Below are 27,394 nucleotides of genomic sequence, written 5' to 3'. Positions count from 1 at the left end.
TAACAGACAGAAGGCGCTCTTCATATACCAGAGCGTAGAGCTGTGGGACTGCTTGCTAGGGGATGCTGTGGTTTCAAGAGGAGACTGCACACATTCTTGGAAAAGAGATCTACTGAGTGTTACTAAATAGGCAAATCCCCTGAGCTAAGAACAGCTGGAGCCCAGGAGATCGTTAGAAGAGGTATCACACATTTGTCCTCTCCTTAATTTTTCGATCAAAAGAGCCTGCTTAGGGCCACCATTGGAAAGAGGTCTCTGGCCAGGATGGACCCTTTCTTCTGCTATCGTAAATCAATGATGTCGTAAGACCACGGATAAGTCTCAGGAGTGACCATGCTGACTTTGGCCCTTCTGACAGTCATTTCATCATCCACTTGTAGAGCTATTTTTAACAAGAGCTCCCAGCCCCTCAGATTTGGGTGTTGGAAATCTGAGTCAGCAACGCAGAAATACGCTAATCTTGTTAAAGCAATAAAGCACCAGCCCAAGGCATCAAAGGGGATTCGTTTCCCTTTTGTGTAAGCTCCAAGCAAGACCTCCTCTGCCTAATTTTCCTTTGCCTGTAAGCTCTTTGGTGGATGACTGTATCAATGATGCCATAGAAAGTGTTTGCTATGTGGAGGTTTGAGGAGTTTTAACAGGGCTCATCTGCCCCTCTCTGTGCACATGGATATCCTGGAGCTCAAAGGGCCCTCCACAGGGAAAGAGACCAGGGTCTGGTCTCACCGGAAGTGCTCAGACATCGCTGTATCTGTGCTGGTTGTGGGCCCCAAGTTCACATAGTTCTCCAATGCAGACAACCTACATCAGCCACAACTCCTTGCCTGCCTCCAAAATGGATCCTGGTCCTTTCCCTTTTTTCTCCCCTCCCACATCAGCATCCTGCTTCCTTGCAAGCAGAACACTGTCGGTGTTTCCTCAGTGGCATGAGGAAAGATCTCATGGGATGGCTTAAACCAGTGACTAACAAGTTTCATCTTCTTAAGGGTGCTTCGTGACCATGGAGGAGGCAGGTGGGTGGAAAAGGAATATGACTATTGACACCCTCGGCCCTCGAGTCTCTCCTGGGTGCTGGGGAAGGCAAAGGGGTGATTTAGGGTGGGAACTGTTTGTACAGCATTGAGCACTGGGGAGACTTTAGTCCTGGCCTGGCTCTTCAGCTCAGTTGCAAAACAAGTGAAGAAATAAGTTTAATGACTAAGACTGCTACCTACCAGCTGTGAATGGTGTGTCCAGAGGTACAGAGACACCATACCACTGGCATGGCACAGCTATAGAAGCCAAAATAGACCTCCTGCAGGGCTAGCGTGGCTCCAGACAGGAGACAGCGATGCACATACGGTGCGGTCCCAATCTCATAAGAACTTCTGGACTGAAACAGCAACTGCGTAGCCCTTGTGATCTCTCTAGAGCATCCCGCAGGGATCATCTTAGTCTTAAAAAAAAAAAAAAAAAAAAAAAAAAAAATTCCTTCTTCCAGGCATTACATACCCCAGAATCCCAGACACATCCCTCCTGCTTGTCGGCACTTAACTGAAGTACCTGACTTCAAAGTATTTTTGCCCTCAGCTAATTCTGTATCCGACAGAGAGGGTCAGGCAGAGAGCCAGCACAGCTTGCTGCTTTCCCTGGTTATAGGGTGTGCTCTCAGCTCCTTTGGATGGGCTGGACCTGCTACCTGATAGTCCCTTTTCCCCCGCAGAGAATGCCCCAGGTCTCCTCCGGGTTTGTAGGAGAGATGTCTGGAGGGCACAAGGCTTGTTAAAACAAGATACAAGCTTGGATGCAAACATCATTGCCACCCCAGAGGAGTGCAGCAATCCTGACCTGCTCTCTCTCTCCGGCTCAGGTCTGTGTCAGCTTTTTCTTTGTTGTTCCTTTAAGCAGCTTTTCAGATTGATGCTATTGAGAAAAAAAAATAAAGTCTGAAAAAAAAAAAAACCAACAGAAAAGGCTTGCAAGGCTTGATAGGGACTGGCCCAAAGCAGGCTGGACTCTTTGCTGTGGTCTGCCATGGGTCTCAGCTCAGGGATGAGGTCCCTCGGCACAGAGCTTTGCACTCATGGAGAACACTCTGTCCCATATACCCAGCCCTGCCTTGTGTCCCCTGTTCCAACCGGTGTTTTTCCTGAGGTCTGTCCTCTCCTAGGGTTCCACAGACCTGTCCTTCACAGTCCTAGACATGGAAGCTTCCACTCACACACACACAAACACACATGTACTGACACATCCATGCTCAAGTGGGTCCATGCAAACAGAAATTGCTCGTCCAGCCTGCAGCCCTTGTGCAGACATCACGCAGGCTTGCACAGACCACACGCGCACACATTCGCCCGCAGATGGACATCCCAATGGCAAATAAACTCCTTTTCCACCCTGTGCACCTGCACGTCCTCCGGCACCTATCCCGTGCTCTGCTGCTCCAGCCCTGCATATATACAGACAATCCAGCCCTACAAGTATGTGAAAACCTGCCCACAGGGATACAGACTCCCACACAGTCCCTCCACTCCGTGCCACACACTCCCAGCCCTACCGATGTTCCCAGTGAAGCCAACCTCATGAGAAGCCTCCTCACCCTAAGACCTGTTCTTAATGGGGGCCAAGGGGGTGAGGATCCCACCCCACAGTCTTCACCCAGCCCTCGCTCACCCACCACCACCCCAACCTTGCAAAGAAGCTTTACCAGCCCTTCCACCCCGCACATCTGTCTTCATTTGTCCTCTTCTCATGCAGCCACTAGACGGCAGGTCAGGCTCGCAGAAATTCTCTTCCCAACCAGGCAGTCGATGGGCTCATTTGTCCCAGCTCCCCCAAGTCGATGGGGCTGACACTCGGCAGTCAACGCTCTGATTAAGATGCCACAGTTGAGTTAAAGCGTGCATTAAGATTTGATGAGTAATTGATCAGCACATCAACAGGGACGAGGGGCTGGAGAGAGAAGCCGAGGCTGCGGACACCTGGGTAAAAGCTCCAGTTGCATGCACGGGCTCCGTCTTTAAATAAAACTTATTAGGGAGTTTGAATCTTAAAGGGATAATGTCGGGTTTATATGAGATGGGACCGCTATGGAGCCGCAGAGTGCAATAAACAGGCTTGACATAATATAAATGGTGATTTAAAATTCTGGCTCCCTCGTATCCTTTGAGGGGCACATACAGACGGAGTGGGAGAGGGGGGGCTGGGATCGAGCTTAGCCGGATCGCATTTATACCAATGGGAAAGTGCTGACATTGATGGATTCGTTCCTGATTTTACACCAGCGTAGCTGGGTGTCTCTCACCGGACCGGGAGGTATAAATAGGCGTGTGTGTGTCTGATGCAGATATTCAGGGCTCCAGCCTCTCTCTTGCTTTTATAAATTGTGCGATATTTGGTGGCTGGGGAAAAATGAATGAGAAGTGACTGTAAAATGGTACTACCTCGCTTTACAATTCGATCAAAGCCACACTTGTGCTTAAGTGTTCGTAGAAACAGGGACTTCACTGCCAGCCCGCCAGAAAAAAAAGGCTTCCTTTAAACTCTGTGCTGTCATGGGATGATAATGTAAGTAGATATAATATACCTATAATAAGAATACACAATTCTTGCAGAGATAGCCCGATTTTCTTTTTACACACATATCCATACACTCTATAATAAACATGCACATGAAAATTTAAAACAAATCCTGTGCATCATGGGTGTAGGAAAATATGTTATAAATATGTGTCTCTTCCTTGTTCTTAAGGAAGGAAGATAGAAAAAGACCTGGTCCACACCCTGCACAGAAATAATAATGTTATGAGCTGCCATAAGAATAAATTCACACTTTTTTCCTCCAAAAAAAGCAAAGTTGTTCTGTTCTCTGGCATTTGACTGCAGCCAGCCCTTTCCAAAGGATTTTCTGTTTGGTTTCTGCCAACACTCAAATAATATCTTGTTTTGGTGTGTGGGGCTCATTTGATTGAACTCACAGAGTTCTCCCACCCACAGCTGTGGGCATGCTTCTGTGGCCAAACGAGCATCACCCTCCTGGGAAGGGACTTTTTTTTTTCTTTTTTCCTGATAAGGAGGTAAATAATTACAGTGCAAATTGATAACTGAGTATTGAGGTGGGGTCTGGCTCTTCTTTTCTATTGCCTCAGCTCTTTTAGCTTCAGAGGACTCACTCCAGCAAGGGGGGAAACACTACAGAGTGAAACACGCATCCTGTGTCGTCTCCTGGTGCTCCCCTCTTTAAGCTCCATCTCTTCATTTAGGTGGCAGGATCCTGGGAACAGACATTATTTTCTAACCGAGGGTTAGCTCAGCTCTTAGCAAGTGCCAGGCTGTTTTCCAAGAGCGGTTCCTATGTTCTCATTTAGCATAAGCAGTGATAACCAGGAAACATCTGGAAAACTCCTGGAATATAGACATCATTAGGCAGAAAAGTACTGATGACCCTTCTGGAGAAATACTAAAGGCTCAATTGCTTTTTGCAAGGCAGAAGGACTACGAACCAGCTGGCACATGAAGTCTTCTTTTCTTTCACCCCCTAGTTTTGGTGTCTGAGAGCCCCAAGACACTGTCCAACTGCACCAAGAGAGACGCTTGAGGAGCAGGGACACATTTCTACCCAAAAAACCCATTTGCTGATCATTAATCACATTTGCATGTGGACTACTCTCCTATCCATAAGTGCACATCTGAAAAAAATAACATCTTAAAAAAATATATGCTATTAAGAGAAAACTGGGGAAAACCCACACAGGAACCTGGAATTATTTTTGGAGCAGGTGTCTAAGTGTGCAGCACATCATTTTTGCTGGAAAATGACATTTTATTCTGCTTGAAAATCCTGACATCTGGAAATGGGTTTCCATTCTGAAGCCAAAAATACATATAAGAATTTGAAATTCATCTTCAGAACAAAATCAACCTGGAAATATTTTGTTCTGATGTTACACTGGTTTAGTTCAGTCAAATAAAAATGTTCCATCTCACTAGCAATGTAACATGGCAGAAATCTCAACTTTATAATCCAATATATTGTTAAACCCCAGGTTTAACTATAAACACTCGAAGAAACAAGGATGCCTCAGCAGAGCTGAAGCAGTATGTTTTCCCCTGGCATTACAAAATATTTTGTTGCTTTGAAAGCGAAGCGAGACAGTTGAAACAACTCATTTCAATATTTTTAATATAAAAAACATCGCCACAAACAGCCTGATCCCAAGACGATTTTTGACAAGAATATGTTTTCCGGGAGAAAATTCCACTATCAAAAAGTGTTGACCAGCATTTTGTGGCATTATCGCAAAGGCACAGCTTCAAATAAGACTGAGATGGGTATAAGCTGCATCTCTATGGACTGTAAGATTTTCACAGGTTTTTGCTTTGGTGGGGGGGAAGGTACCTGCCATGAATTCAGGGCAGTGGAGAGATGAGAGCCGGTCAAGAGCTTGGGTTCTGACTGAGGACTAGCAGCACCATGAAAACCTGTCCTAAAATAAAAGAAGAGCTCCCAGAGCTCTTCAGGAGAAAAACTGAGGAGAAAAATGACTCCACAGCAAGGAGAGGGTGAGAGACTGAGTCATGACTGCTCTGCAGGGACACAAAGGTCATGCACAGACGAGCCAAAACCACGGCCAAGCCAAAACCCACTGAGCTGGCCCAGAGGGCGAAGATCCCAGCTAGTGCTGGCTGCAGAGATGTCCTGGATGCTCCTAAATCAGTCTTAGTTTCCCTCCTGCTCTTTATTTTGTCTAATGCAAAGTGTGCTGAAGCGCAAAGGCTGCCTGTGTCCAAATCTGAGATTGGAAAAGCAAGAGCAGGAGAGGAAACCACAGGCGTTGCGTTGCAAAGAGGCTCTGCTGGGGAAAGAACGGTTATCTGATTTCTGAAGGGAGCCCAGAAGAATCCAAAAAAACCCCAACCAGCAAGTGTGCATGCATCCAGTAAGTCAGTCTGCTAAGAACTGCTACTTCGTGACCTGATGAGATCACACAATTCACAAGAAAACCAGACATTAGGTAAAAAGTGAATGAATGGACTGCAGTCATGATATTTGCCATCACACCTTGCAAATTGTTATTTTTTTCTGTTGGCTGCAAAGGTAGCTAGAAATAGAGGCAGGAGGTCGGTGAAAGAAAAGCAAAATCCCGGGATTCCAGAAGCTGGAGATTTCTCCAGAAAAAAAAACAACATTATATGGGCTGATGTTATTTTGGATTTTTTTGAAGTCGGCATACCCTGAGGCAGGACGGTGCCGGGGAATCGGCAGTACCCTGGCAGTGCTCTGTGGGGCTGCGGCAGGGAACCGGCTGGCTTATCTGCAGCCGCAATTGAAGGTGGCATTTTGAGTGTGCAATTACGCACATCCTTTCTTTTCTCATCTCCGCCAGCTCTTTCAATCCTGCTGCTCCTGCTAGTATTTACTGCTGAGGGCGGCTGAATTCTGTACACTGCCTGCTTGGCCTGAATTTCATCACACACACACACACACACACACGCACACACACACACACAGAGCATCCCACCTCCATCTGAATGCAGAGGTGGCAAATAATAAATAAATAAATAAATAAATAAATATATAAATATATAAACAACAAAAAAACCCAGCTCTTTGTTTTCTGCCATCTCTGTTTATTGCACAGGGAAGGGAAGGCTGCCACAGTGGGGTGAGGAAGGAAAAGTGGGGAGGACAGAGGAGACATGAGGGGAGAGAAAATGTTAAGAACTCCCACATATTTCATGTAAATCTTCCTGTCTTTTTTTTTTTTTTGTTCTTTTCTTTTTTTTTCTCTCGTACCTCCCTGTTAATTTCAACCCTGCCTGCTCCAGTGGAAATTCCTGCTGTGGAAAGGTATTATTTTTTTTTCTGTGAAAGCTGCGCTGGCAGCACATGGGTTTTGTGGCTGCACGGGAGCAGTCTTGGTACCCTGGAGGCCACCAGCCCCTCCCTGCAGCTGCGATGTCTTCGAGAGCCCTGTGCCATCAGAGGTGCTCGGAGTCTTCTGCCCCCAGAAGCCCCTTTTTTGCAAACCTTGCAGAAAAGCCATTCTTCCCCTGCAACATCCACCCCTTTGGTGGATTTAATAGAAATTAAGCAATGAGTGGAAGTTGTTTTAGAGTATTTATGGGTGCTGCTGAAGGTGGGTTGGGGCAGAGGATTGGCCAGGTATAAAATTCTGACCTCAGTAGTTTCTCCTGGCTTCTTAAGATGTTTCACCAGCCCAGTTCATAACCCAGAATGGTAAAATGACAGCAGAGACACAGCCCTGGCCTCAATGACCACATGGATGTGGGGTCTCCCCAGGTCCCTGCACCCCTCTTGCTGCTGCCCCTAGACCGGGGCTTTCCAGCCATGCCAGAGACACTTTCTGCTCAGTGGTGTTCCACCAAGGAGGGTCAGGCAGGGAGGGACCAAAAAAATCAGGGAGAAGGGACCTCTTAAAACATTAATAAAAAAAGCAAGCCCATTACTTGAGGAAATAAAAATCCATGAACCCTCTATCCATGCCCAGTGCTGGACTTGGGCATCCCAAACCCAGCCAGCGCTCGGGTGAGTCTGTGCTGGAACAAGGTGGCCATGCTCACCCCTTTCCCACAGCGAAGCGAGCCAAAGGACAGAGCGAGGGCTGGAGCTTTTCCCCCTGGTTTCTCCTTGCACAGCAAAATGGTGGTTCCAAACTCTGGTTCCTTTCCAGCATCCTTTGCATTTCTCCTCTGTTTTGACTTAAAATGTGACTTTGGCTTTCAAGTTTAAAAGAAGAGAAACAAGAGCTGACACTTGCGTCAATATGAAACAACAGTTTTTGCCTCATTTAGACTTAGCGCCACGAGTGTTTCTGCTTGCTGGTTTTTAAAAAGGAAACAAAACAACATTTGACACTGAGTGCTGGGTATCCCTTTCTTTCAGAAAGCTGCTCTGCAGCAAAGCTTCCCGTTCACATACAAAGAGTGATTTAGGTTGGATGGGATCTCTGGAAATCTCTGCTCCAACCCCCTCCTTGCTCAAGAAGGGCCAACTTGGAGCAGGCTTTTTGTACTTCATTTGTGAAAAAAAAAAATGCAATTTTCAGTTCAAAAAATTATCAGGAGGATTTCTATTTGCAGCTTCTCATGGGAAAAGCTTTTCCTCTCCTGCCCTGTGTTTTTGGAAGCATCCCAACATTTTCAACTATCTAGAAGTTATCCAGGTGAGGGCTTTCATTAGCCACCACTAGCTCCTTCCTGGCTGATGGTCATCTGTATTAAATCACGCTCCAAGTTTGCTGGGGATAATTTAGCAAATGACTTGGCATTTGCAGCCTGCTCCCCCAAGAAAATCTGCTGTGCTTCTAACCGCAAAAGGAGGCAGCGGGTGTGCATTAAGTGCGTGCATGCTGTGTGTTTACAAACACATCCAAACGCTGCAGATCAGCTTTATGAGCACCGTGCACGGCAGCAGATGCAAATTCCTTTAGCTCAGTCAATGAAGCCAGCGCGTTTCGCAGCAGCCACAAGACCTGGCCTTCTGCATATTCCTCTGCAGTGTATATTTATCTAACTAATCTTCAAGATATTAGAGATAATCTTTGCCGTTTTCCTTTAATGAATGGCTGACACGCTCGCCTGGAAGCTGTTACTGGAGAGACCACCAGAGAGAAGAAATCAGATATCCTATCTCCAATCGTTTATCACTATCAGATCAGGGACGGAGCTTTTTCCCCTGTCTCTTTCCTCAATACCTCCCGGCGTGTTCGGTTATTAACCTCACTTAGCCTCCAGCAGAGCCTGGGACACCAAACCAGAAAGGTTCACGTTTTATTCCCCAGCTGCTCCGCGCCGGAAATCTTGGGGCAGAACAAGATAAGGAGGGAAGGCAAAGGAAGGCGGGGGAATCCTTAAAGATCTTGGCCACAAACGGGGCTTTCTTTAAGCCATGTCACTCACCCAGTGATGCCAACCTCTGCTGAGTCGGGAAAGGAGGAATTACTCGCTTGTTATCAGCTCCCCACCAAGGGCTGTGATCTCATTAGCTCTTCCAGACTAACGAAAGAGGGATGCCAGCCAAGGATGCTGCAGGAGCGGAGGATCATGGAGCAAGGGATGCTACCGGCCGCCGTGCTGCCATGAGCAAAACAGGCTTCCCAGCGAGGGGGCTCAGTCTCTGAGTTAATATCCCTCCAGGAGCCAGGTTTAGACCCCCCCCAGCCATCCCAGTGCACAGCCAGAGAGTGTCTGCTTTCAGGACACTTCTATCCAAGCCTGCATCCCACAGGGTTGCTAAAATCCTCGCGTTAGCAAGAGTCGGTGCCACAAGGCGGACCAAATTCTGTGTCCATTAACTACTTAACAAAATTCCTTGTGCCCGCCCCCAACACATTAGAGTTAATGCTCTTCCTCATCTCCAGGCCAAAAGCCAGGGCAGATCTTTGCAGAACTGGTTTCCTTCCTATCCTTGGAGTATTTGGTTTGTGAAAGGCTGCAGAATGAGCACTGCAGTCATCTGGCTCAGTCTGAGCTTTCTTACCCCAACACTCTGGCTAGAAATGTCTAGAAATATTCACAACAGCCCTTCTTCTCAATGCAATCCCATGAACAAAACAGGAGCCGTCAACTCTTAAGTCCTCTGTGCAAAATCTACATGCTGTGCTTAGAATCATAGAATCATAGAATCATAGAATTGCTGAGGTTGGAAGGGACCTTTAAGATCATCGAGTCCAACCTTTAACCTACCCTGACAAAAGCCACTTCTAAACCATGTCCCTAAGTGCCCCGTCTACCCTTTTTTTAAATACCTCCAGGGATGGTGAATCCACCACCTCCCTGGGCAGCCTATTCCAATGTTTAATAACCCTTTCAGTGAAAAAATGTTTCCTAATATCCAATCTAAACCTCCCCTGACGTAACTTGAACCTGTTTCCTCTCGTCCTATCACTTGTCACCAGGGAGAAGAGGTCAGCCCCCATCTCTCTACAACCTCCTTTCAGGTAGTTGTAGAGGGTGATAAGGTCTCCCCTCAGCCTCCTCTTCTCCAAGCTAAACAACCCCAGCTCCCTCAGTCGTTCTTCATAAGGTTTGTCCTCCAGACCCCTCACCAGCTTTGTAGCCCTTCTCTGGACATGCTCCAACACCTCAATGTCCCTGTTGTAGCGAGAGGCCCAAAACTGAACACAGTACTCGAGGTGGGGCCTCACCAGTGCCGAGTACAGGGGGATGATCACTTCCCTAGTCCGGCTCACCACACTATTCCTGATACAGGCTAGGATGCTGTTGGCCTTCTTGGCCACCTGGCCACACTGCTGGCTCATATTCAGCCGGCTGTCCACAAACACCCCCAGGTCCTTTTCTGCCGGGCTGCTTTTGAGCCACTCTGCCCCAACCCTGTAGCGCTGCATGGGGTTGTTGTGACCCAAGGGCAGGACCCGGCACTTGGCCTTGTTGAACTTCATACCATTGGTCTCAGCCCATCGGTCCAGCCTGTCCAGATCCCTCTGCAGAGCCAACCTACTCTCAAGCAGATCAACACGCCCGCCCAGTTTAGTGTCATCTGCAAACTTACTGAGGGTGCATTCGATCCCTTCATCCAGATCATTGATAAAGATATTAAAGAGAACCGGCCCCAGCACCGAGCCCTGGGGGACACCACATGTGACCGGACACCAGCTGGATGACCGGACACCCACTGCTTAGTGGGACTGCAGTTGTCTACACTTTCTTGTTCAACTGTCACAACTCTGGGGCTGCTTTGCACCTTCCAGATGGCATCTGTGATCCTCAGTTATTTGTAATCTATTGGACATGGGAATGCTTCAAGCTTCCAAGCCTGGTTACACACCCTCTTCCTTGTCCCATCTCTCCTTTAGGGTAAACTTTAGCATGTGTTAGCACCCTGGTTTCACCCTGTTGTCCAGCTGGAAACCTAGTTTCTAGAAGGCAGCATATCCCTTAAATGGATAACAAAGGTCCAGGAGCCTAGGTTTAGCAGATAAACCTGGATGTGACTTTGGACAGGACTTTGTGACCAGGATATTGGAATAATTCAGATCATCTGGACATGAATGACAAGCACTTCTAGATGCCCTTTCACAGTGGCTGCTGGCAGCATCACCCTCCCAGGAGCCATCTCTTAATTTTCTCCTTCAAACTGGAATTGTTATAACTTAAACCATAATGAAAATTTCCACCAAACCCAACTGCTCTGCACCCCACTAACCACAAACCTGGCCTGTCAGGGACTGCAATATGTATATACCATATTTTGATGGTTACAATGAACACCAAGGGACATTTCATATATGTTAATATGAACACTGAAGGGGGTCTTGTCTGAGTTTGGACTGCCAAGATTGGAAGCCACTGAAAATCCTCTGAACAGCTGATATGACAGCAAGAAGAGTCTTCAATAGATCTTGACAGCTGTCCAGTTTTTCACATGCAAGTTGTGAGTGACAAGCTCTTTACTCTTTCCGCATGATTGGGTGGATATGGAGATTGAGGTCTATACATCTGAATTAAAAACCTTGGGCTAATCATGTCATCTCCTGGGTAGAGACAGTCCAGGAATGTACACAGGCCCTCTTGGTTTGTTCCTTAGGGTGAGGAAATTGGATTAGAAAGGCTGGTGGACCCAGGTGTCAGTGACCATGTGCACAGCATGGAAGGGGAGTTACTCCAAGATGTTACCCAAAGACATATAACCTGAATGAGATTGTCTTGCACCTATCTAGGTAAGCTGTTTTCCTAAAGATTTCACTCATTTGTCTAATTTTAGTCACCTTTTGCAGTTGATTCTGACTAAGGTTCCTACCTCATCTTCAAGAAGATGGGTTTAAATCCTGCTTTGGGATTGCCATGTCAACCTCCACTTGCAACAGCAGGTTAACTGGAGTCCTCGGCTTAAGGGAAGAAGAAATCCTCAGGATTCCATGAATGAGACATCTCAAAGCTTCATGGAGTCTTTCTTCAAACAGCTAGAGATAAAATCACTGTCCTCTTGTGCCAGCTGAGACACAATCCCTTCACCTCCCTACCCTGAGTGCCTTCTGCCAGAGTTAAATGGCATTTTCTTGTTCTCACCCCACGAAACATTCTCCAATCCCCATCCTTGGTTTTGGGATGTCCTCTCCTCTCCTTTGTGCCTCTCAGGCTGGAGCATTCTGATCCATGGGGTATTTCCCCACCTCTTTCAACCATCTCTCCAGCTTGTTTACCACATCCCCTGCTCCTTTGCTCTGGGAGCAGGACCTAGGGGAGAACCCCAAAGAGTTAACCCTCTTCAGTGGTTATCTGGGTGCATCTCTGTAGTTCCTGGGCTGGCAAAGCTCCCTGGAGCCAGTAATACTGCTGAGGATTTCGGCAGGACGACAAAGCCACTTAGTATGTGCCACTCTTAGTAACAGAGCGGCAGTGGCGGGATGGGGCTGAAAGCATATCCCCGCTTTCAGGTGACACTGAAGAGGGGAGATAAGATTTCTCCTGGGGGAGGAGGGGCTGAGGAGCAGCCAAAGGAGAGGATGGGTACAGAGAGCTGTGAGGGACGAAATGGCATCCGTCATGGTCTGACAGCCTCTGGTTGTTTATTTTCTGCAGCTGACCCATCACAGGCATTTTCACAACAGCTTGAAAAGTGAGATAACCAAAGGTTAAATCCTTTGCTAGAAATCATCAGGGCAGGATGAAGAAGCCTCCACCTCCATTTAAGCCAGACCTTTTATGGGAGACTCAGGCAGGGTCAAAGAGGAGGTGCTTCCTGGTGTGGGTGCAATGAGCTGATGTGGTGCAGTGCACGGAGAGAGGATATCTAAGGGCAAATTCTTGGTGCACCCTCAGTAAATTTGCAGACAACACCAAGGTGGACAAAAGTGTTGACCTTCCTGAGGGTAGAAAGGCTCTACAGAGGGATTTGGACAGGCTGGATTGATGGGACAAGGCCAATGGTATGAGGGTTAAAAAGGCTCAGTGATGGGTTCTGCACTTGGGTCACAATAACCCCATGCAGCGCTACAGGCTTGGGGAAGAGTGGCTGAAGAGCTGCCTGGTGGAAAAGGACTTTGGGGTGCTGGTTGACGGCCAGCTGAATATGAGCCAACAGTGTGCCCAGGTGGCCAAGAGGGCCAGTAGCATCCTGGCCTGTAACAGAAATAGTGTGTCCAGCAGGACTATGGAAATGATCATCCCCCTGTACCAGCTCTGGTGAGGCCCCACCTAGAATACTGTGTTCAGTTTTGGACCCCTCACTACAAGACACTGAGGTGCTGGAGCGTGTCCAGAGAAGGGCAACAAAGCTGGTGAGGGGTCTAGAGCACAAGTCTTGGGAGGAGTGGCTGAGGGAGCTGGTGTTGTTCAGTCTGGAGAAAAGGAGGCTGAGGGGAGACCTTATCGCTCTCTACGACTACCTGAAAGGGGGTCATAGTGAGGTGTGGGTTAGTCTCTTCTCCCAAGTAACAAGCAATAAGACAAGAGGAAATGACCTCAAGTTGCACCAGGGGACGTTTAGGATGGATATCAGGAAAAATTTCTTCACCGAAAGGGTTGTCAAGTGTTGGAACAGGCTTCCCAGGGAAGTGGTCGAGTCACCGTCCCTGAAGGTGTTTAAAAGATGTGTAGATGTGGTACTCAGGGACATGGTTTAATGGTGGACTTTATAGTGTTAGCTTTACAGTTGGACTCAATGATCTTAGGCGTCTTTTCCAACCTAGATGATTCTAAGATTCTAAACCAGCTCCTAGGAAAGAGGTGACTTAGCTCTGTATTCAGATGAGTCCAATATGCCAACCAAGGTAATCACGTTGATTGTCCACACATGGACATGTTGGTATCAGGCTGGAAGGCTCAGAGACGGGTGGAAGGTCCAGCTGCACACTGCTACCCAGAAACCCTCATGCAACAAGTTATCAGTGGAGAAAAGCATCCCAGCCAGAGGCGGAATGCACCAGCAGGCAAAGCGTTAAGAGAAACCACCCCAGTGAAATAGACTCAGTAAGAGCTGGATGAAGGAAAGGGAGAGGAGACTGAAGTCCAGCTGGACCTCTCCTCTATCCCCCTGTTTGATTTTATGGGCTCTGAAATGTTGCCCATCTGCCCTTGGTGTATTCTGCTCTTTTTTAATTGAAACAGACAGAGGGTATTGACTAGCTATCAAAATTCATATCTATGCAACATTTCATTTCCAGTGGCCTCAGCACTCTGCCGCCACCTCTCCGTTATTCCCCATCGTTTCGATATAAAGGCAACTGTCACTTCGATAAATGGCCTCTAATGGTGGGTGGTGAAGGTGGGAGCTGGGGGAGAGCCACAGGCAATGGTGGGACAAAAAGCTTTCAGATCCTGTTGGAAAACTTCATCAGGAAAGAAAAAAACCACTCCAAGGGCTTTTATTTTTTTAATAACTGGGAGATTTAATTAATTGATTGACTATTAAGGCTAATATAATTTTGATGATGTCGCCTATCTTTTCTGCCATTGATTTTAAGTCAAGGTCTCTTTTTCGCCTTTTGGTTGTATTTTTGGTAATGGGGCCCGTTGTTATTAAAATTCAATTGAATTTTCACTATCTCTGCACCATAAGCCAGATGAGCCAAAAAGAAGGATGGAAAGGAGTGTTATTGGTATTTATTTAATTGCATGTTCACTGCTGCTGGTTTGGCTGTTCCTTTTTGCCTCAGCAGGCTGCTTTTTACAACAGATAGCAAGAAAGGAGTGCCCATACAGTTTATTCAATTGAATTTTCACTTACTTTCCCCTCCACATTAAGTGGCTTTGGTAATGGGAGAATTTCTTGATCTGAGGGGAAAACAAAGAAAAAAGGAAACGGGATCCAAAGTAAAGCTGCCTTTTTCTGATGTTGACAGCAAATATGCAGAGGTCACACTAAGGCAAAGGGCTCAGGCTTGTTTTTTTCGTGCATATATTGATGTCCAGGTGGGTGTCTTGGGCATAGGGTCCAGCTGTGCCACCAGAGAAATGAATTCAACCCCTTTTTCTGGTATCTCAAATCTATTGTCACATCTACAGGTGCTCAGACCCCTGCAGCCCCGTGCACACACACCCTGATGCTCACACCCCCATGGCACACACAGCCTCATGCACTTTCATAGACTCATAGACTCATAGAATTGCCTAGGTTGGAAGGGACCTTTCAGATCACAGATCATCTAGTCCAACTTTCTGTACCTATAGCAGCAAATAAAATCGGCCAGGCAAGTTCTTTGTAATGAGTGACGTGCACAGGTCACATCCAACCACCTCAATGCTGTCACCCTCCAAAGCCTAGGAGAAGGCAGACAGTGGGCAACCATGCTTGAGCCGTTGTGATGGTGCAGACACACCTTCTCCCTCTGCTGAGGGTCATAGTGTCAGGGTGAGCTGGGCCTCTAAATGCAGGCACCACCACAACCTTACAGGACAGACACAAATTCTGGGTCCTCTTTGATGGAAGAAAAAAATAGGCTTGGCTGATTTGGAGGCAGAGAAAGGTCATCCTCAGCCTGATCTACAGCTTGGGTGAGAACAGTGAAGCAGAAGTTTTCCTTGCCACTGGGTCTGTCTCTCTGACACATCAGGATGTTTTTTTGCTGGCAGTGCAGGTTTAGGACCCTTGTTCTCTGCATCAGCAACTACCCAGTTCCTGTCAGAGCAATCCGATCATCCTCGGCAGAAATACAGGAGAAGACAATTAGGTCAAGCCACCATGGGTGAAAGTGCCTTCATGCCACCAGCCAGCACCTCCAGTGCCATTCCTAGTCCCCATCCCAGCAATGTCACTCTTTGCCACAGCTGTGCCTTGCACCCCACCTTTATCCCTCACCAGCTTACCTGGAGTACGCTGTAGCAGGGCAGACACAGTGAAAATTCAATTGAATTTAACAACAATGGGCCCCATTACCAAAAATACAGAAGGACAGATAGTGATGTGCAGCTTGATAGCCATTAGATGTGGACTTTCTACTTGGCTTGCTGCCCTCAGGTTTCCTTTCTGACATTTGGGTGGTGCAGAATACCCAGAAACATTTGTTCTGCTATTCCCATCTATGCTGCCGGGACACCAGACCCTACCAGATACTGCCTGCCTGTGCTTCTCTCTCCTTTGCCATGGTCTTGGCTGCCCAGACCAAATCCTGCCTCCATCCCCTAAACCTGACACTGGTAGACCTGGAAAAGACCCTCCATTTCCCAAGTGTTTTGCATAGCTCCTGCTGGGTAGGCTGCCCACCCACATTCCCACCCCAGCTCAACCACGCAGCATCTGCCATCCCTGGAGGACACTGTTGCTGCCCTCCTGCCTTCCCCTCACTGGTATGTGCCCATGGGGCCAGCCTCACCAGTACTGCGCAGGCCTTGTGGCAAACAAATGCCACCCTGTAAGCATGTGCTTCCCCTCGCATTCCACAAATTCTTCGACATTCCTGCCTGCAGAGACCACTTTGCCAGCCCAGGTGACAACCATAGCAGGTTGCTCAGGTCCTCGGGGCCATCCTCCCCTGGGAGAGGTACAGAGCGACCAACAGAGACACAGGGACCTGCACCATCAGGGCCACGCTCTGGCATCTTCCTGCATCAGGTCACCCTTGCATTAGATGCATCATGTTGCTTTTTGAAGCCTCGGATACCTCCTTAGTAAAAACAGCACTTCTCCATGCAGGTGGAGAAGTGCACTGAGCCATCCCCCCATGTCAACCCAGACATCCCTCCATGGCCCTTCTTCCACAAGTTGAGTGAAACTCGTGACCTCTGTTGTCAAAGTCCACCCTGCTTATGGTATTGGCAGTGTATGAGGGAGACCGTGGGCAGCTGGGTTTGCCTCCACAGCACAGTGGAGCTTGCTCACCCCAAGAGGGATGCTAGCAGGGCTCCTTGCTGTATCACATAGGTTCAAAAACACCTTTGCAGGATTCAGAATCCATGTCTGTTAGTACCTTTTGAATACCTTGCCAAGGTTGTGTGAGAAACACACATGGTGCAGGATATCCTGCACCAACCACATGCAGGAACCTCCTTTTCCCACTGAACACCAGACAAGATATTGTCACTGGCCACCGATTTCCTCCTACTCGTGCATGGCTCCAGAAGCAGCCTTACCAGAAATAAATCCAACAATTAAACTAGCATTATGACATTAGCTTTTAAAACCCTCGTCCTATGAAATAATGTCCCTGTGTTAGCACACCGCACGCAGAAAGCAGCAGGGGCGTAAAACTTTTATTATTAAAATTAACATTTAAAACCTGTACCATGAAGTAATGTGTGAGGTGAGCGTGGATAAATCAGACAGTTAAACTAGTAACGTAACATTAGCAGTTAGAATCGTGACCATGAAATAAAGTCAAGGTTAGGAGATGGATAAATCAGGCGGCTCAGCCAGAGCTTCTTTATGTTAACACTTGAAATCCCCTGACCAGGGGGTAAAAGTGCCAGATAGGGAAATTAAACAGGGCACAAAAATGACCAATACAGGGCCTGATTCTGGTGTTGTGCAGCCATAGGCTAAATCAGGAGTCACTCAGGAGGGGAAAAACAGAGGAGATGGGGGCTGTTCAAGCTGTTTCGGAGGCTGCAGGGATGTTCAAAAACAGTAAGTAAACATTCATCTCCTCCCAAGAAAGTGGTCTTCCCTGAGGTTTTGTTGCCTGGCTTAAGGATGGCTGGGCTCCAGGACCGGCCGTGTTCGGACTGCATAAGCTGGAGGTAACTGTGGGGAACCTGAACGGAATGGTTTATTCACTGGTGACAGCCACACTGCAGGTTTCCTCAGGACACTTGTACTTATCTGTTTTCTCCACGGTGACAACCTGCACCTCTATAACCTCAGCCATAACCTATATTGTCACCACGAGCCATTAGGAAAAACTTCCAGCACTGCTCCACACAGCAGGAAACTTCCTTACCAATACTGTCATCTGTCTGTGAGACTCAGGCCTTGTTTTCCACCATGAAGTTTACTAGGACCTTTACCCGTTTTTGCTCTACAATCCTTTCCAAGAAGAGATAACACCAAGTTGCTCTCACCTACTCAGCAAAACCATCATGGGATGATCAGACTCAGTGGGGAAAGACTGGAGGTGCCGAGGTGTTTTTCTCCTTCTCTGGATGGGTGAAGGGGACCAAACCCCTGGCTAGAGAGGACTGGGAAGTCTATTTCTAGTAGACATGGTCTTAGGGGGTTACACAATGTAGTGCCAAGATGTCCCCAAGTCTTTTGCTGCATGAAGTTTCGAGTGCGGAGAAATGACGAGAAAGAGGGAAGGAAAAGGCAGGGTGGTGATGGGAATGGGGTGGGATATGATGTCATCTTCCCACCCCCAAGGGAACCCTGAATTATTAATCAGAAAAGAAAGCGGTCCTTGCAACCCAAGCCGAGGCGGCTCTGATTTCATCTCTTGACAGCCCTGGCGCTTGGCTGCGCCGACCTGTCCCGCTTCCGGAAGTGAGCACGTCTCACAGGCACAGCTGGCGTCAGGGGGCCGGGGTGACCATAACGGTGGGGGGGCAGCATGGGCTCACATCCCTGTGGCATCAGCACTAAGATCAGCCGTGACCTCCAACTACATCTGCAGCTCCTCTTGGGTGGTGGAAGGAAGAAGGTGGAAGACTCGCTCCCTCCTCACTGCCCTCTGGGGTCTCTTGGCATGGATAGAGGTTGCTGGAGACATCCCCTCCCATGGGATCCGGAGGACAGCCTTTAGTTGTCGTAGGCACTGGGGATATGCTCACCTATGGATGCACCAAAATTTCTCTTCACCAAATGCTATGCAGCTCCCTTTCAGTGATCTGCGTGCAATGAGCTGCACATTTCTCAGCCTAGGTGGAAGAAATAAGGTAGAGACCAGTGTCTTCAGCATCACTCTTATCTTATTGCCCAGTTTGATCAGCCTGGTCCTGTTGTCTCACTCTCACCTCGTCCCTTTTCTCCCTTCCTTCCCAGGCGTGCACTCCACAGGCTGACATCCGGAAGACCAAACCCTTTCCCAGTGTGGTTGCTTTTCCCTCTCTCCACCCCTAGCAATGATGATTCTGAAATACATAGTAGCATTTGTGGCGCGTCAGGGCCAGATCCTGCCCTTGACATTGTTGTGAGATTTTCAGAAGCATGCATTGTGTTTTCACCACTTGGTATCAAGAGGGAAAAAGATGGAGAAGCTCAGAAAAGAATTGCAGCATCTGCTAAAGCATCTTGACAGCGATTCAAGTATTTGAGGATATGAACTTTTATTATTTTTTAAATTAACAGTGTATTTTAACCAATGAAAGGGCAATGAATATTGACTGGGAAAGAGTTGGAATCAGGGTTGGGAGTAAGTTCTAATTACAGAAGCAAGAGTAATTGCCCCAAAAAACTCAGATTTCTCTCCCCTTTGGAGGGTGTCCAGACCTATGATACTTCTCATTGCCCCACTGTAGACCAGTAGCTCATGGTAGCTGGTAACACACTCTGCAGAAAGGCTCGTCCTTGCATTGGAGCTGAGTCTGGGAGGAGGGATGATGAGGGAGGTTGACCTTCCTGGTGAGTCGTTCCTGCAGGTCAAAATGGCTGATCCTCTCCTCCAACTTTGGGGTCCTGTATGGGGAGGAAGACTCCTCATCTCTCTCATTGCAGCAGATCTAAGCGAAACATGAAAGCTGTTATTTTCCATTTCGACACCCATATCCAGAACTCTTCTATAGAGAGCAGGGGCTGTGGCAAGCCAATAGGCTAGCTAACCACTTCAGACTTTGCATCTATCTTTAATTCTGCAACCCTATACCATTTTCTCCCCCTTAGGGAGCTGGCGTTGGGCTGATTCAGCTGAACAAATGCAGGAGAGAGGTGAGCTGTGTCCTGAACTCTGGCTCTTGGATCAGTCTGCATTGACTCCATAGAGAGCCCAAGGTAACCGGCCCAGTCAAAGGCACAGCAGATACTTCCCTATAGTCAGATCAAAGTCCTCTCTCGGTAAAATGAGCCCCATGGGTGGTTGGTAGCCAGGAGAGAGAAATCAGCACTGTTTCTACTGTTCAGACTACTATTGCTTGATATTTTTTGCATTTTTATCACTTGGGATTCCACCCATGGGCCATCAAATATCCCTTATGCTGCTTCGTGTGTCCACAAAACCTCTAAAGGCCATGGAGCATGTCAGCAACACGTGAGGCCTTCACGTCTGCTAGAAAAATAAGGATATTGGGAATACAGGATGAAATGCCACTGGAAAATTGATCAGTAGGGTCATTGAATCACAGGTAGTGATCCCCTCACCTGAGAAGAGACACCTACATCAAGTTGAAAAAAGGCACCCTAGATTCCACTGGCAATATCATAGAATCATTAAATAATTTGGGTTGGAAGGGACCTCTAAAGGTCACCTAGTCCAACCCCCCTGCCATGGGCAGGGACGTCTTCAACTAGATCAGGTTGCTCAGAGCCCCGTCCAACCTGGCCTGGAACGTTTCCAGGGATGGGGTATCCACCACCTCTCTGAGCAACCTGGGTCAGTGTTTCACCACCATCATTGTAAAAAATTTCACAGAATCACAGAATGGTTCAGGTTGGAAGGAACCTCAAAGATCATCTAGTTCCAATGCCCCTGCCATGGGCAGGGACACCTCCCACTAGACCAGGCTGCTCAAAGCCTCATCCAGCCTGGCCTTGAACACCTCCAGGGATGGGGCATCGACAATTTCCCTGGGCAATCTGTTCCAGTGCCTCACCACCCTTACAGTAAAGAATTTCTTCCTGACATCCAATCTAAATCTACCCTCTTTCAGTTTGAGGCTGTTACCCCATGTCCTATCATTACACTGCCTGACAAAGAGTTCCTCCCCATCCTTCCTGTAGCCCCCTGTAAGTACTGGAGGGCCACTATAAGGTCTCCTTGGAGCCTTCTCTTCTGCAGGCTGAACAACCCCAACTCTCTCAGCCTGTCCTCATAGCATAGGTGCTCCATCCCTCTGATCATCTTCGTGGCCCTCCGCAGGACCCGTTCCAACAGGTCCATGTCCTTCTTGTGTTGAGGACTCCAGAGCTGGATGCAGTCCTCCAGATGGGGTCTCAAGGGAGCGGAGTAGAGGTGCAGCCAGAGCAGAGTAGAGGGGCATTTCTTCCTTAGATCTCATCTAAATCTGCCCTCTTTCAGTTTAAAACCATTACTCTTTGTCCTGTCACAACAGGCCCTGCTAAAAAGTCTGTCCTCATCTTTCCTGTAGGCCATGTTCAAGAACTGCAAGTCAGGATTAAGGTCTCCCCAGAGCCTTCTCTTCTCCAGGCTGAACCCCCCAACTCTCTCAGCCTGTCCTCACAGAAGAGGGGCTCCAGCCCTCCCAACATCTCCGGGCCCTCCTCTGGCCCTGCTCCAACAGCTCCATGTCTCTCTGTGCTGAGGCCCCAGAGCTGGAGGCAGCATTGCAGGGGGGTCTCCCCTGAGTGGAGTAGAGGGGCAGAATCTCCCTCCCTTGCCCTGCTGGCCACTCTGGTGGGGATGCAGCCCGGGGTGCGGGGGGGCTTTCTGGGCTGTGAGTGCACATTGCCAGCTGGTGTCCATCTTTTCATTCACCAGTACCCCCAAGTCCTTCTTGACAGGGCTGATTTCCATCCCTTTATCCCTGGTTTGAGCCAGCTGGTTCTGCATAATGGGAGCCTGGATATACAGCTCAGATGTGGATGACTTTGCTGTTGACTCCTCTACTCATTGAGATGAATCCTACCCAAAGTTTTCAGTGCAAATACCTATCGGCATTTGTTATTGTGCCTGACAAGGTCTTACTCCCTGAGACCTGCTGTGCTGAACATGTTGAAAATATGGCTTTAAGTAAAGAGGGTTTCTACAGGTTGATTCAAGTGCCTTGTGCTTTGTATGCAAATTGCAATGTGGCTGTGATATATCAAAGTTGAGAAGTGTGCAAGTTCAGTTATTCAAACTGCAATAATGGAAACAGATCTTAAATTCACCGGAACGCATTTGGAGGCTGGTACAGAGTTATGGTGCATGAAAAAAAAGACAAGTCCAACAAAGAGCAAATAGTTCAGCGTCTGCACCAGGCAACTGCCAAAAAGAAATTTTCTTGAAACCTTCAGCACAAATTACGAGGTAAAATTGTAAGAGTGATTGAAAAGGTGGAGCTCAGTCTGATTTTTGTATTGCGAAATCACTGAGAACAAGGATGATACAGAAATAGGGTTGCAGCAAGAAGGGATAGGAGCTGACCTGCTGTGGCCGTGCTCTGAGTTTGTCATTCCAGAAGGATATTAAAATTATTGCAATCCTCAGTGAAACTTTGAAAATTGTTTAAAAATTAAAAAAATAATAATAACAAGAAAATCCTTGCAGTGAAAGCAAAGGATCACCAGGATAACTTTCAGATTTATAGGCTGTGAAGGCTAATTTCAAAGCACCCAAATGAGGTTCTGTGTTTCAAGGCAAAAGAAGACATGAAGGGCTGAAATCAACACATCCTATCCCTGACAGACCCTCATTGCCAGTTCTTTGGTTTCCACCTCCAAGAACCACTTTGCAGGGTGAGTTCCTGCAGATGGGACGGATGCAGTGAAGGAAACAGTGGAGAGAGTCCCCTTGCAGTGAAAGTTTGCCTCCATTGCAGAAGTTATTTTCCTCTTTCCTATTTAATTAGTCTTAGAAGTCCTAAATGCAGCAGGCGGTTAGAGTACAGCTCTGCCAAGGGGATGATGCTCATGTCTTCTCCATGCTTACATGCTCAGCTTCATTTTAAACAGCCCTGGAGAAGAGCTTCCTATTTCCACCCCACCACCTTCCTCTCTGTGTGGCCTTTCTCATCTTTTCTTTCTCATCTCCCTCTTTTTGCTTTTCTATTGAGTGAACCAGGGCTGACTGCAGAAGTCATGACCCGCGTCATGGCAATAGGATGATTATCAGTGAATTTGGGGTCCCCAACAAGAAAGAGCTCCGTTAGCAATTTTTGTTGTCTTCAAGGGTGTGTTCAGGGCATGAACTCTGAATGTGTGTGTGCACACGTGGACACGTGTAGGTACTTATAGGTAGATATACCTGGAGTTATCTGCATAACTAGAAACCCATGTGCGTCTCTCCATATAATAGATATGTGCATATCTGTGAATACCTAATGCTTATTTAAACTCGGCCCCGAAACCCAGCTGAGACCTCTTGCGGTTCCTACCACGGATGGCTACTCAGAAAGGCTGACGCAAGGACTTGGATTCCTGGGAGACCTCTCTCTCTCTGCCTCATAAGCAAAGTGGATTTCCCGAGAGGTTTGAGGATGCAGAAGGGAGCTGCTCGCTCAGCAGCTGTGCTACAGGGAGTGTTTCCTAATGGGGCACTTGCAACGGGGTCGATGGGGCAGAACCTTTTTCTGGAGGGAAGAGGCTTGAGGAACAGAAACCTTTCCCTTCACTTTAGGGGTTACGTGTCCAGCTTTGAACCTGTATCTTGGGTTTTTTTGGAGCTGTGTTCAGCCAATAGAAAATCTGTCCTGGATGCTGAAAGAGCTTGGGGAAGACAGTGGGAATATTCCCCTACCTCTGCTGGGGCTGGCAGCCTTGGATAGAAGTCAGTATATTACTTATTAATTGCGTTTTCTTCCTTCTAGCAGCCATAAGAAGCAGCTTGAATGCACCCCAGTTGCCATGTGAGACCCAAACACGGGGAGCCAATATTTAGGAAAACTCCATGAATAAGAAATCCTAAAATTTCCATTTTTATTTTTCTTATTTTTGCGTGGGGTTGGATGCCACAGCAATCCTCCATGTCACTTGCAGTCCAGTATCACACAGGCTTTTGCCCAGTGCTCAGTGTATCAGACCAGGGCAGCAGCACTGTACAAGTGGTGCTCCGTGACTGGAGCAGTGAACAGTAGATTTAAAGTTCTTGGATCTCCAGTTTAACCCACAGATTTTCCAAGTAACATTTGCTCAGTAAAACATTTCCAAGAGTGGGATTTACTGTCATAATTAATAGGTTATGATTAGGTCAATAACTTTCATCAACCTAGCCGGGAGAGAACCTATTAATGAAACTGTAAAACAACGTAAACTCTACGGAGAAGATAGGGGGGAGAATTTACAACTTCCCAGAAGCCCTAGTAACTAAAGGGACGATTTACAGGAAGTAAAATGAACCGGGCGCCCATAAAACACAACCAAAATTATACCCATATCCAAACAAGACAAATTAAAAAGGTTTAAGTGGATTTCTCAGCCCAAATAAAACAGAGCATCTCAATTGAGAGGAGACATTTCATGTGGCGTTTTATGGAGTGCAGGAGGGGAAGATGCATGGAAATGTGAGAGCACATCAAACAGGTCGATAAGAAATCAGTGGCATAACCTGACACCCCTGATTGCCCCTTCAGTCTCAGCCTGTAGGATGTGGTCCAGCAGTCACAGCCAAGTTTAGAGTAACAAGGCAGCACGGTCAGCAGCCACTTCTGCTCCACAGCCAAAATACAGAGATCTTAGATTAAAATTCAGAAAGTCTGGAATGAAACATGTTCATCCTGCAGCCTGTGGAAAGGTGTCCTTTCCATTTTGGTTGTCCTGAGAAGACATTGCCCAACACAACAGAGTAAACCACTTCAGTTGCTGCCCAAAGTCACCACATCTTCTGACTGCAGGACCAGATCTGTCCTCTACTCCCTTTTTTAGCTTTCCGAAAAAATAGACTGCAATTTTCTGGGTGTACAGTGGGCAAAAAACCATGTTCTAATCCCAGCGTACTTTCTCAACTCTACAATGAGGCCCATGGCCAACAGTTCCTTGGGACCACATAGCAAACTTTCTCTATGCAGTGGTGCTTTTCCAAGGCTAACCATGGACTTTCTCATCCTGAGCTTTCCTGTGGGTGATCCATCTTCAGCTTAGCTTCTCAGCACAGCAAAGCCTTTTGAAATGAGACCTTTCCCAGCACAAAATCTAACTCTCCAAATGCCATACGATCTCTGGAAGAAATGCGTGCATGAAACGTGGATTGCTGGATGTTCTCTGTACCAGCCAGCTGAGGGATAGTAGGACACCAGTGACATGAGGACAGCACAAATACTTGTACAATCTAATTTTTCTCTGTGCTTAGGTGCAGCCCTACAGTAACAAAATATCTTCCTATTCTCCCTTTCGATTACAAGTGTTGTATACCTCCCAGTCACCAGCCATCTGCTACCTTCATTAAGAGGAGCCAGCAGAAACCATGTTAAAGTTTGTTTCTTCATCAACATATGGTCAACGAAGATTATTAAGGACTAGAATGTCTCTCTTAAAAGGAAAGGCTGCTTTGGGTCTTTTCAGTCTGGAAAAAAGAAGACTGAGGGGGGGTCTTATCAATGCTTATAAATATTATAAAGGGTGGGTGTCAGGAGGATGGGGACAGGCTCTTTTCAGTAGTGTCCAGTGACAGGACAAGAGGCAACAGGCACAAACTTGAACACAGGAAGTTCCATCTAAATATGAGGAGGAGCTTCTTTACTTTGAGGGTGACAGAGCACTGGAACAGGCTGCCCAGAGAGGTGGTGGAGTCTCCATCTCTGGAGATATTCAAAATCCACCTGGACGCATCCCTGTACAGCCTGCTCTAGGTGACCCTGCTCTGGCAGGGGGGTTGGACTAGATGATCTCCAGAGATGCCTTCCAGCCCCTACCATTCTGTGATTCTGTGATATGGGTTTGAGTGCCACAAAGCACCACTATGATGAACTTTTCCAAGGTCTTGGACATCACAACCTGACTGGATATTACTTGGATAGCACTGTCCTGAATGCATGTTCTCTGCAGCTGTGGTGGCTGTGGTTAAAGTGTTTTGACTCCAGTCCCTCCAGGAATGGACAAAACCCCCATTGTTCTGCACGCTGCACAAATGACTTTTTTTTTAAACAAAAACTTGTTGATTTAAACATCTACTCAAGAGACTCTACCACAACCCTCTGCAAGATCCTCTAGCAGTTAATTATCCTCACTCTTGTAATTGCGTTTATAAAAGCTACTTAATTTGACAAGACCGATTTCCCATAACCCCCTGCTGATTAGCATCATGTTCCTGTAATTCTTTATTAATCGAGTCCTTGTGAGGTTTTCCTTCATTTTGCCTAGAATCAATGGCAGGCAATAATTATCCAAGTCATCCTGTTTATAAAGTACTAGCATGACATTAGTTTTCTTCTAGTCCCCTGGATTGCCCAGAACTCCAAGGCATCTTGAAAACCAACAGTAACACTCCTTGGCCACTTCCTACAAAACACTTGGATGTAGTTAAGAGCTGTTTTCAGAAAGTTTTGTGTTTTTAAGAGGGGCTATTTGGTATGTTCCACAGTTAATGCTGGCCTGTAAACCTTCCCTTCACTTTAATCAGATACAAATCTGCTTTTCCCCCCAAATACAGAACAAATATCTATTGAAAATGCATGCTGTGCACATTTCCCTTCCAAGGAGGAATCAATACTGTGGTTATTATAGCTCCTTCTGTTCCCAAAGTATTTAAACTCTTTGCTGTCCTCAGCTCTACTGGCCAGAGATGTCTCATGTCTTTTTGCTCATCTTACTGATTTTCCACATTTCTAGTGCAAATTCAATGTCCTCTACTACTTTTTTTTTTTTTTTCCATTTGATGTGTCTCTCGCCTTTCCCTTTGCCTCTGAGCCAAGCCAGTTTTTCACACCAGTGTCACCAGTGTCACTCTTGGTGCAAGGATTATTGCTTTGGGGGCACTTTGTTGTTTTCTAGTTTTTTTAAACCATCCCCTACCATCATTCACATTTTTCCATTCCATTTCATTTTTTACCATCTGAATTGTCTTTTAGGAGATTTTTCCATGAACGTGATCCTTGTAAAATGAGATGTTCTGAGCTAATTTTGGTTGAACATGACAGATGCAAACAAGGGTGGGCATTGCCACCCAAAAAACAGCCACAGATGTTGTTTTGGCCGGCCAGCAGCCCTTTGCATCCCAATGGAGAGCTCCACACCTTGATTGCGACCAGATCTGAGGTTTGCAATTGTCGCTTGTAAGTTTTGGAAAACCCCAAAGTTATCTGAAGGCTGGCAGTCTGACAACTCCAGCACACATTGATCCAGATGAAATGCTTCAGCAGCTGTCTTCTTCTCACCTATGCATTGCAGGTAAGTGCTTAAGGTGCAGGCCAGCCCACATCGTGGTGGGGAGTGTTGGCAAGGTGCAGACACCACCAACTAGCACTGCTCCTGCCCTGGCTTTTAGGACATTTACCCACAACCATTCCAGATAGTTTGCAACCAAGCTGCCCACGGCTTGCAAACAGAAAATGCTGTTTTGACACTTTCTCCCTTGTTTGCTTGCTCAAAATACATTGTAACCAGAGACTTAAGCATACCAGTGGTTAAAGCTGGTGGAATAGTATCCTCAAAAAAGTTTCCATGGAAGCATTTTTTTCTTGCAAAACCAGAAATTTTGGATAAAAAGAAATTTTTCCACTTACTGCTGCTTCAGTCTTCCGCTAAACATTTATGAAC

Source organism: Rissa tridactyla, chromosome 2 (genome assembly GCF_028500815.1).
Source record: "Rissa tridactyla isolate bRisTri1 chromosome 2, bRisTri1.patW.cur.20221130, whole genome shotgun sequence".
NCBI classification, from domain to species: Eukaryota; Metazoa; Chordata; class Aves; order Charadriiformes; family Laridae; genus Rissa; species Rissa tridactyla.
The sequence above is the reverse complement of the archived record's forward strand: the minus strand, read 5'-3'. Positions refer to the sequence as shown.